This window comes from Pygoscelis adeliae, unplaced genomic scaffold, assembly GCF_000699105.1.
Source record: "Pygoscelis adeliae isolate BGI_AS28 unplaced genomic scaffold, ASM69910v1 Scaffold291, whole genome shotgun sequence".
In the NCBI taxonomy this organism is placed as follows: Eukaryota; Metazoa; Chordata; class Aves; order Sphenisciformes; family Spheniscidae; genus Pygoscelis; species Pygoscelis adeliae.
Genome location: NW_008824063.1, coordinates 155,337 through 166,350, shown reverse-complemented (window position 1 = coordinate 166,350; position 11,014 = coordinate 155,337).

Below are 11,014 nucleotides of genomic sequence, written 5' to 3'. Positions count from 1 at the left end.
TCTAGTGGCGTATCACTTTTGAAATACTTTGTGTACATCTGAGAACATTTGATCTTCTCTGATACCAAAAGATTATCAAGAGAAGTTGTCAGCTTTTATGGTATGGCTTGAATGGGGAAGGGAAGCAGATTGTTAATGCTAAGATATCTTTCCTGCCTGGACCGGTTTAACCTGTGATAAGATGTAAGGTTAGGATGTACTGTCACAGTGCTTGATCCCAGTCCAAGACAAGTTTTGAGCAGTTGCTCAAGGGCATGTTTGAGCAAACAGGGCTATTCTGGATTCAGGCCAGTCTCTGGGGCTGGACTTGGAAAGCCAGAGGCTGTGTACCTGGAGATGAGAACACCAGTATGCTGGAGGCAGTTTGTGATGGTAGTATGATCAGAAAAGGCAATAACACCCTCTCCACCCTCTGCAAGCTTCTGGACACTGTTCTGCTCTCGTCACTCTACATCCAGCAATGTCTCACTGCTCTGGAGATATTCCTGATTTTAAACCCAGACCCTTCACACAGACTCTGCTGAGAATCCCCTTCACCCCACCCACCCTGATAACTCCACAGCCCTAAACTCCCAGCAGCTGTCTTCATGCATGCAGACCCAAAAACTGATCTGACAGATAGTTCTCTAATGCTGAGGTGGCATAGAAAGGCCATAAATTTTCATCTCACCTTTCAGCTTTTGCTCTTCACTCCATCTGCTCCTTCTCTAGGACTACATTTCTATAAAGGCTTGCCTATAGGAACCAGAGGAAGAAATGGGTGCTCTTCCCAGCATGGCCTCCTCTATCAGGTAGAAAAACAGGTTCAGGCAGAGCCCCTGGCAGAGATAAGGTGTGTAGGCAGAACTAGGGATGGTCCCTGCATGATATGGCAGTTCCTGCTGGCACAGCATTGGCATCCTTGGCAGGAACAGCTAGGTGCCATTCAGGAGAGGAATACAAACTGCACATCTTGTAGGAAATATGGGAATCATGCTTCTAGAGGGTGATCACCTGGTGCTTTCATTTGGCTGAACTTATATGAGAAATGACTACGAAAGACTGGTGTAATCCTTACAATGTGTAATAGGAAGCATTTCCTACCAACCCAGGGAAGTATACATGTAATGAACTAGAAACCTCTCAAGCAGTATTGCGTTACACCTCCAGTCAGGCATGCTCTGGGTGGCGAATGTAGTTGAAACAGCTATGAAGAAGAGCTGTGTAGATGGCATCTGCATGGGCTAACGAGTGCAGTCTGCCCTACACCTTGTCTTCTACTTTCATGGAGTCACAGAAAGGTGGAAAAGCCCCTCCCCAGGGCTAACTTCAAAGTCAAATCAGATTGCTGATGGCCTTGTCCAGTCAAGTTTTGAAAATCTCCAGGGCCAGAGATTTTTCACCACACCTTTGCTATAGATCTTTCTCCAGCCAGGCCAAACAGACCAGTTCCCTCATACACCATGCACTCAATATCCTTGGGTATTTTAGTGATCTTCCACTGGACTCTGCAGCCTTTCTTGGCATCCCCCTTGTACCAGAGTGCCCCCAGACTGTCCACAGCTCTCCAGATGCAGCCCCAGGAGTGCTGAGCAGACGGGAATAACCCACATCTCCCATCCCCCCAGCTGTGCTCCTGCTAATACAGCCCTGTCTGGGCTGGGCGTGTACTGTCATTTGGGGAACAGGGGGAAGAGTTAGCTTTGGTGCACATCCATCTGTTTTTTTGGTCTACATAGGTGTGTGGTGAGGACACCTGCCCAGTGCGTCAGCACACCTACTGCATGTCCCACCCAAGATACATCCCTTAGGAGAGCTATCACAGGAGAAGGGCTGACTGTCAGGAGAGCAGACTAGAAGACATGTTTCACCCAGAAATAAAATGATGGTCTGGAGGAGATAGAACTACTATCTGTAAACATTCTGGGGGACTCAGACTACCTGGGAAGGAGATGTTTCAGCAATTGGATAGAGGTGGCTCAAGGAAAGATAGGGTTAAATTCACAGGCCACCTAAGTTTAGGCTGGAAACTTAAGGTGGTATAAGGTGCAGTGGTAGTAGCAGTCTGGAGAAAACTTCCAGTTTCATGTCAGGAGGGAGGACACTTCAAAGGAGGTAAGCCAAATGAAAAAGGATGGCAAATTCAGAATAGAGGTATGCCTGGAAGTAGGAGGTACCCTGGAAAAGATGTCCTGGGTGGGTGGGAGCTGACAGGATTTATTGACAGGCAGCCAGATGACTTGTCACAACCCAACATGCCTGGTTTGGGCCAAATTAATCATACCTTTTGCACCAGAAGTGTGAGCCCTAGGATAGTTTGGCCTTCTTAGAGCTGCATCAGGTTCCTGTGGCATCAAGGGAACCTAGCACAAATATGGGAAATTTTTGGTTTTAGCAGCTTTCTCTGAGCCTGTAAGCTGGGAGTTTAAGTCAAGAAAAATGAAAGGGATATTCCATGGGTGACTGGGGCAATTCTGGCCAGTTCCCCAGCTGCAGATCTGAAGACTGAAGGTGGGGACAAATAGCAGGAGAGTGAGAAAATCAAAGGCACATTTCCAAAGCTACATTAAAAAAAAAGAAAAAAAGAAAAAAAAGAAAAGGAAAGCATTTCATTCATCTGCTTGCATTTTCCTTGGTGCTTCTTTTCCATTGCTTTGATAAGCAAGACACCAAAGAAATGTTATGGAAGAAATTTCTTTCCTCCAGCAACCACTTTCCCTTATCTATTTCCCCCCAAACGAAAATATTAAAAAAAAAAAAAAAAGAAAGAAAGAAAGAAAAGAAAGGAAAAAAGGTTTCTGTGATTTAACAAGGCCATTGTGGGATGTATTAAAGAAGCAGAGGAAACCAAGGGCTGGCTTTGATGTAGAGCCTTTGAAAAACCTGTGCAGTGAGAAACAACCCTGACCCATGCACGTCCTGATGAAAGGGAAGAGCAGGACTTGTCACACCGAAGCCAGGTCTCTCTCTGTTGAAATCACATGAAGGTGCCAGGTCCAAACATGGTTTTGCTGACACTCAATGTCAGACTGGCTGCATGCAATCCAGCTGTTTCAATCCAGCCAGAAGCCTGGAGCAAGTGGGGAGGATATGTTGGAGGAGAGGCTGCTGCATAGCAGCCGCTGGTCTGCACACTGAGGTCTATGAGGAGCAGAGACCAGCAGGAGTAACATCCCCTCTTCATACCATATGTTTCTGGCCAGGAAGCAGGATGGGATTACTGGTGTGCATGAGAGGCAGAGAAGAGCTGCTTGACTTTGCAAGGCTGCAGTCAGCCTCCACGAACAATGGAGCAGCTGAGAATGCTCCTGTTTCATCTGAAGAGCCCTGCAGGCTCGCAGGATGCATTGCATGCAGCAAGAGGGCAGAAACCCACTGTGGGTGAACACTGGGGCCCTGAAAGGTGGTGGCCAGGTCTCTTGAAACCAGTGCTGGCTGTGGTATGAAACCTGTGGCTGGGAATCTATGGCGGGAGGGAGGAATGGCAGAGGTCACTATCATATCCCATGGTGAGCACTGTCCCTTCTTCACATCAGCTCAGCCCCTCTACTCACTGGCAAATCCAAAAGAGACATGGACATACTGGAAAGAGTCCAATAAAGGGCCATGAAGATGACGAAGGGACTGAAGCATCTCTCATGTGAAGAAAGGCTGAGAGAGCTGGGACAGTTCAGCCTGGAGAAGAGAAGGCTCAGGGAAGGATCTTATCAGTGTATGTAAATACCTGAAGGGAGGGTGCAAAGAGGACATAGCCAGGTTCTTCTCAGTGGTGTCCAGTGACAGAACAAAAGGCAATGGGCAAAAATTGAAAAAAGGAGGCTCCGTCTGAACATGAGGAAACACTTTTTCACTGTTGAGGGTTACCGAGCAGTGGAATAGGTTGCCCACAGAGGTTGTGGAGTCTCCATACTTGGAGATAGCCAAAAGTCATCTGGACATGGTCCTGGGCAACCAGCCTTAGGTGGCCCTGCTTGAGCAGAGGGGTTGGACAAGATGGCCTCCAGATGTCCCTGCCAACTTCAACCGGTCTGTGATTCTGTGATTATGATACATCAGCTTTAGGTCATACTATTCCAATAAGCTCTGGGCACAGAGTTGGGGAAGATGTTGAGAGGTGGGAACATTTCCAGAAAGTAAATGTAATCCTTCCAGCAAGAGGCTTATGACAAAATGTCTCAAAGTCCATTTGGGAAAGCATTTTTCTTGGCTTGAATCCTCACGCATGAATCTTTGAAGACTAAACTAACCATGTACTCTGCTAGTGGGTAATGGTGCAGGAAACCAGCACTCAGAGAGAAGGTACCAGTTAGACAGATAAGACAGTCTCCACGAGCCCAATACAAAATTAGCTGAGAGCCTTGTGGCAACCTTGTGTGCAATTAATCTCATTGCAATCTGACATCCCCCCAGCAGATGAGGGATCTGTGAGCCTTATGAGGATTAGTTTGGGTGGCAGTGTGTGCTTTACAGGAGTGGAGGTAGGGGAAGTCTCCCTAGGGCAGGAGTGGTTGGAGGACAGTGACAGATCTTGACCCCCATACAACACACCCCAGTCCCTTGCAGCGCGCGACCCTCATGACCTCCCATCATTGCTCCCCTTCCTCCCACTGCTGACTCAGCCCTCCAGACCCCACAAGTACATCCTCACTCTGTGAACCATACTGATGGCCCCTGCCGAACAGGAAATCCAGTGGCACCCCCCAGTTTCCACGATCACAGCAGGGCACTGCTTTTAACTCGGGTGATCCCATGGAGAGCTCCTGAGCCTGGTCTGTCTCCAGGCACAGCCATGGCTGTGAGATAAGCAGGGATGGAGGGCAACAGAAGAGTATGCAGTAGACTAAGAACAGGGAGGTGAGCACAGAAGCTTGCACTGCTATGTGGCAAGGGAGTGATCCCAAGAATAGGGAAAACTGCAGGAATCAATGACCTGTGACACCCCCCATGACCACCTGCTCCCACATGGGGGAAGGCCACCACCTCTCCTGGCATGGATCAGGGACAGCTGAAGCCATTTCTGGGACACGGACTCTTGGATTGCAGCTCAGTGCTAGGTTGAAGGTCACCTGCAGGTTATTCCACCTGAAACAAAAGAGGTGAATCCCAAGATGCCATGCAGACCTGGATGGGACCTCGGTCTGACTGTCCATTCAGGTGATGTCCTCTGGACCACTGTCTGGATGTATTTTTTACTGTTCTAAACCATCATGCAAATTCTGGTGTTTTCTATCTTGTTTTGGATCTGGGATGAAGGGAAAGCACTGCTTGATGCTTGCTTTAAACCTTGAATCAGCAGAGATAATTTTCCAGTAAGGGCTTCAATTTCTGGGTTTTTTTGCATGCAACTGCAACTGACCTTAAAAACCAGAGGTGGGTGGAAGAAGATCCAGAACACAGATGAGATGAACTGAGAGCATCCTGCTTGAGCAGTGCTCCGAGCATGAGACCAGGTCAAAGAACAGAAGTGTCCAAAAAAGACCCCTAGGCAAGAAGTGGAGTGCTGGGTAATCTCAACAGAACCTGCAGGTTTCAGTTTGCTCTGCTGCAGCTGAAGTCTCGACTTGGAAGGTAATCTCTTCTTTCTAGCCTTTCCTGAGGAGTTTAATTTTAAGATGAATGATATATGCAGATACCCTTCATTTTGACTTCTAACTACGTTGTCCTGCAGGAGCACTCCAGCTGGCCACACAACTCCCACCAAGACTGGTAGTGGATACCTCAGGGTGGATGCAAGAACAGAACAAAACTATTCTTCAAACTTCCTCAGTGTATTCTCTCAGTGTTTGTAGCTTATGGATTTTTTTAAAAACAGAGGTGGTATTTTTTAATTTATTAATCCATCTAATTGTTTTTTGACCCTTCAACAACTTTCAGCAACAAAGGCACCCTGTGGTGATGAGTTCTGCAGCTAATTACATGTTGCGCTGGGCCATTCAGGCTTACTGATGTGAGTCTCGACTAGCACATGTGTACACTGGGCTGGGCTGACAAATCTTCAGTGAACCCATCAGAAAATCACAGAATCACAGACTGGTTGAGGCTGGAAGGGATGTCTGGAGGTCATTTGGTCCAACCCCCCTTGCTAAAGCAGGGCCACCTAGAACTGGTTGCCATGTCCAGATGACTTTTGGGTATCGCCAAGGATGGAGACTGCACAACCTCTCTGGGCCACCTATGCCAGTGTTCAGTCAAAAGTGCAAAGTCCTTGTTGTTGGCAGTGAAAAATCATGTTTAGAAGTATCAGGTGTACAGAGGGATAGCTCTACCATCTGTGTGATGGGGGCATTTAAACTGATAGATGAATTACAGTGTGTTAGATTGAACATGTATCATGTAGGTACTTACAGCTGAGGGTAGCCCCAGTAATATGAAGTCATAGGCACAGTGATTCAATCACAGTCAGCTCCAGGAATCTGTGTGTGACATCAGGGTCAGAGCTTCCATCTCACCGCCCAAAGCTGCGAGCTGTGGGTTTTGGGTATCCATTAGCACCAGGGTGATGGGGCTAAGTGGAAATAACAGCAGGATAAAAATGCAGCTGAAAGGCGTCCCCAGTAGTCCCAGCCCAATGACAGGGAAGTTCAAAAGTTCAGGGGCATGCCTGACAGTGAAACGTGTTGGAAAATAAATACCTTAATTACAGTGACCATTTCTGACCCTGCCGTTGTTAGTGACTCGGTTGCTAAAATGCCACATTGACCAGAGGCTGGCGCTGGTGACTGTGCGAGCAGGCTTGGCAGAAGGGCAGCCAGAGGCAGCACTGACAGCCAAGTCTGTAAGGTACATCTCTCCAGTAAAAAGCCCTTATTCAGTAATTTTCGGCTGAAAGTCCCCCAGGCCTGCAGGTATATCTCTAGAGGAAGAGCATGTAGCAGGGGCTGTGCATGCAAGTATCTCAGAGAAATGCAGACATAGAAGATTTCACTGGTAGAGCAGGAGCAGGAATCCAGAAGGGAAATTTGTTGAGATAAATGCCTGATTTGCAGGTACTTATGCAGACCTTCCATGATGCCTCTAGCAGAGACTTACAGTTTGATTATGTGAGGGCCAGCAAGGCTGGAAACAAGGTATTGTGAAGTTTGACTTTATTTCTTGCACATGACCTGGGAGCCAGATCTGAGACTTACTACACTGACATGGTGAATTGTGTATCCCAGTCAAGGAGTTAACGCAACTGGCCACAGAGTTACACTGAGGACTTAATGGCAGGTTCATCAAATTGAGCATTAGTTGCATGAGCCAATTAGAAGGAATCCTTTTTACGAAACTCACCTTCTATGGATTTACTCCATTTTTGTTCATGTTATTGTGCTGTTAGCTATTTATTTCAGGTGCCAGCCCCACTCATCGGTGCTCCTTTGTGAGCGAACAAGGTGAATCTATTCCTTTTACTTCTTGTAAAAGCAAAACCAAAGAAATAATCTGTGCCAAATACAGCGTTGTCCTGAGCTTCACCAATGAACAGTAAATCATTTAGGAGAAGTACTGGTCTCTGCACCAACCAAGCAGAGCCAGAACCTTTATACTGTGCCATGAGAAGGACCACAGGGTGGTCTGATAGTTCAGCAGTCTCTCCACTCACAGAAAGCAGTGGTGCTTCTGTAAGCACTAATTTTGATTACCATTTTACAGACGACCAAAGGACATGGGCTGAAGTCCAGTGCTGGCAAAATCTCTGCTTCTCAGCTATCATAGCTCCGTCATGTTCCCTGTGAGACCATCGCTTCGCCCACCCCCTCCATCCTTACTGTCTTCAGTGCTTCTCGGGGGAAATGGATGTGTTGGGCAGCTTCAGGCTCTGTATATATGTTGAATTATTTGTGAGGTACCTTACACATCCTTACTGAGTACCTTTTAGAGAGTGTGCTTATAAATGTATTAACTCCTTACAGCTCTGAGACAAGTGACACCAAATCCTTCCCTTTTTCCATGCTGTTTAGGACTCAGTAAGCTAGAATAAAACTTTATTTCCTTAACAAGTGATTTTATATGATCTAAAGTAACCTAGGTCTTAAATTTGCCTGTCACAAGAAGAAAACCCAGAATTATGTCATCCCACTGTCTGCAGGGTGCAATTTATCCAACAAATTAATCTACTTTTGTCTTAGCCTACTGCTTGCAAACATGCATTTGGAACTGGTTTCTTATGGGAAATGGCTTGATGAGTTTGTTAGGTGCTTTGGAGGAACAGTTTCCTCTGCTGTGTGAGCTGACTCCTGTCTAAATCTTTTCCCTTGACTGAGACAGATTTTATTAAGCCATAACGCACTTCTAAGCTCTGTGATGAAACTAGTGTTCACGCAGGACAGGTATACAACCGGGGTGAGATGGAGTCTATGTAAGAATCAGAGTCAGGCCTGGAAGAGTATTAGGATTAAATGAAGGTTAGAAAGGGCCTAAACAGGAGGAAGGGTATCTCGAACTAAAGCTGTTCCTGTGGAAAGACAATATAGCCCTACAATGAATCAGAAAGGGGTCAGGAGGAGCAGAGGCACTAGCAAACAGTGGAGACTCTGTGGGTGCACAGTGCAGCTCCACTGATGTCATCAGTGGTGCTGTTAAAATTCACACAGGTTTCGAGCTGACCTAGGGTATTCAATGACTTACTTGAAAAGTAATTGAGAACACATCAAAATGTTTCCAAGCACCTTCCCTGGGCTGGCTAGGAAGCAAATAGCCTGTACCTGAGCAATCAGCTGGTCCAAGTGGAGCACTTCGGGTAAGTCCACGGTGTGGATTAATGCAGTTCCTTTCTCAGCACAGAGCTCTTTATAGCTGTATGTAGGAATGATTTTTCTTCTCTGTTCTCTGCTTCTGAGCCCCCTCTGGCAGTAGTGATAGCAGGGTGCTAAGATGCGCCTCTGTTCTGAATTGCAGGTCATCGTTCTCAGTCTCCTTGTCTTTGGTAACTGCTGAATTTTGATCTGTTGACCATTCTCTTTCCACCCTAAAGGGATTTGTTCTCCCTGCTGCAGCAGCTCACCATATCAGTTTTTACTCTGGAGGGAATTGTATCTTTTTTTTTCACTGGTGCTGCATTGAAGGATCAGGATTTTGTGATGGGAACTTGTTTAGACAAACTAATTTACATCATTGTTTTTTTCTTTGCCTTCCCGTGACTCTTGCAGGATCATCTTGGCTGGGTCTGCAGTATTGCGCAAGAGTTAAGTATTTCACATTAAAGGGCATCTGTGTCAGAGGGAAAGGCTGAGGTGGCCTTTATCAGAGTATTCTGACCTGTCCTGAAAATGCAGCTCCCAGTTCCTTCAGGCCAAGATGAGAGCACTGTTCTCCACATGACAGGGTAAAGCTGGTGCTTTTCTGTATCAGTGGTGAAGCTCAGAATGAAGACAAATGTCAGTGTTAGCTCTCCAGTAAACTGGGGTAGCAGCTGGTGGCCAACTATGGTCAACCATCATTGTATGCCAAGACAACATCACCCAGCAATGAGAAAAGGCCTATCTTTGTGCTGAAGCATGAGGGGGGACATTCAAGGCGACATTCACTGCACAGGGGTGCAGCCAGAACTAAAATGCCTGACAGTCTCTGATTATCTCCTCCAGACTCCTCAGTGCTCTGCATCCTTTGCACAACTGTGGGAGGATTTAGGGGCAGAAAGTCTGAAGGGGTAACTGGGGTTCAACTCTTTTAACTACTACCATCCCCTGTGAGGGGTGTGTTTGGGGCTTTGGACAGCAGCTTCCTTCTCGTTCACAGAGCACTGTGTACCTTATTCTGGCTTCTGGACTTATTCCATACACCAGTGCTACCATAGTGAGGGAGGGAAGGACTTCCTTGTAATCAGTGCTGATCTGAGGAAGGTATTTTCCCTGCCAGGTCCTCAAGGGCTACCTCTTGCCATGCAGCCACTGGGTTCAACCAGGAATGTCTCTCTTAGTTATGCTCTGCTGTAACGAGGCCTGACTGTTGGTTGCACATTGGTCTCTGCCCCTCACCGTCTGTGGTGCACAGAAGCTTGCTCTCTGGGGAAGATGAGGCACAGTTGAAGCTTCTTGTCATGACATTTGGGTGAAATGCAATAGTCTGTACTAGTACAAGCTGAAATACATTGACTCATTGGTTCCCTCTGGCCTTGAAGCATGTGATGGTCTGAAGGAAGGTAGAGGAGAGCAGGAGCCAAACCTGGATCTGTCCAGGAATTTAACCATATCACTGCTGCTGACTTTTCCTACCGTGCAACAGATCCCATGCCCTTTCTGTATGGGTAAAACAAAGGCAGAACATGCAGGATCTCCCAGGAAGGAGAGTCCAAATATCCAGAGACATGTGCTCAAGGGTGCAGTTAGAGTGGTTGTGTGGATCCCCACAGCCCCAGTTATTCATCATGGCATCCCAAGAACAGGTCTTCTCCAGTGACGGACGCTGTGTGTACAGCTTGTGGTAAGGGCACATGTAAACCCCTAGTGCTAAGTGACTTGGGGTAAGCAGATCAAGCTCTCTGAGGAAGTACGCACTGCAGGCACTTTGGGAAATGCAATTAAATACCACTGGGTCTGTGACTTATGGTGTTTGGCCACCTGACAACCTGCCACCTTATCACAGAAAAATATGTGTCTTACTCAGGCCTAAACTGCTCCTTTCCTGCTGCCTGGAGAAACAGATTTTTGGCAGTGTCTCCAACCCTGCCCAAACCCTCTGTCTCTCTCCCTGCTCTCCAAGTCCTTGCCTCTCATCTTTCCCATCAGATGCTTGCTGTCTGCGGGCAGAGAAAGGCAAATAGGAGTTCAGAAGCAGGAGGCTTTATTTTTTCCCTATAGACCTAGTGCTTCATGCTGTGCTGTCAGGTATCTTCAGACTAGACAGCCTGGCCTTTTCCTAACCCCCTGGGAGGCACTGGGCCTGCTCACCTCTTGGCTTTTCACAGAAAACATCTGCAGAAATCCATCTTTTTTGAGATTTGCATGCAAGCTGGAACAAGCACCCTGTGGTTCAGGGAAGAGGGACAGAGCCCTTTGTGGAGAAAATATCTCAATTCAGCCATGCAAACTAGCCCCAAGGAGCATCATACCTTTGC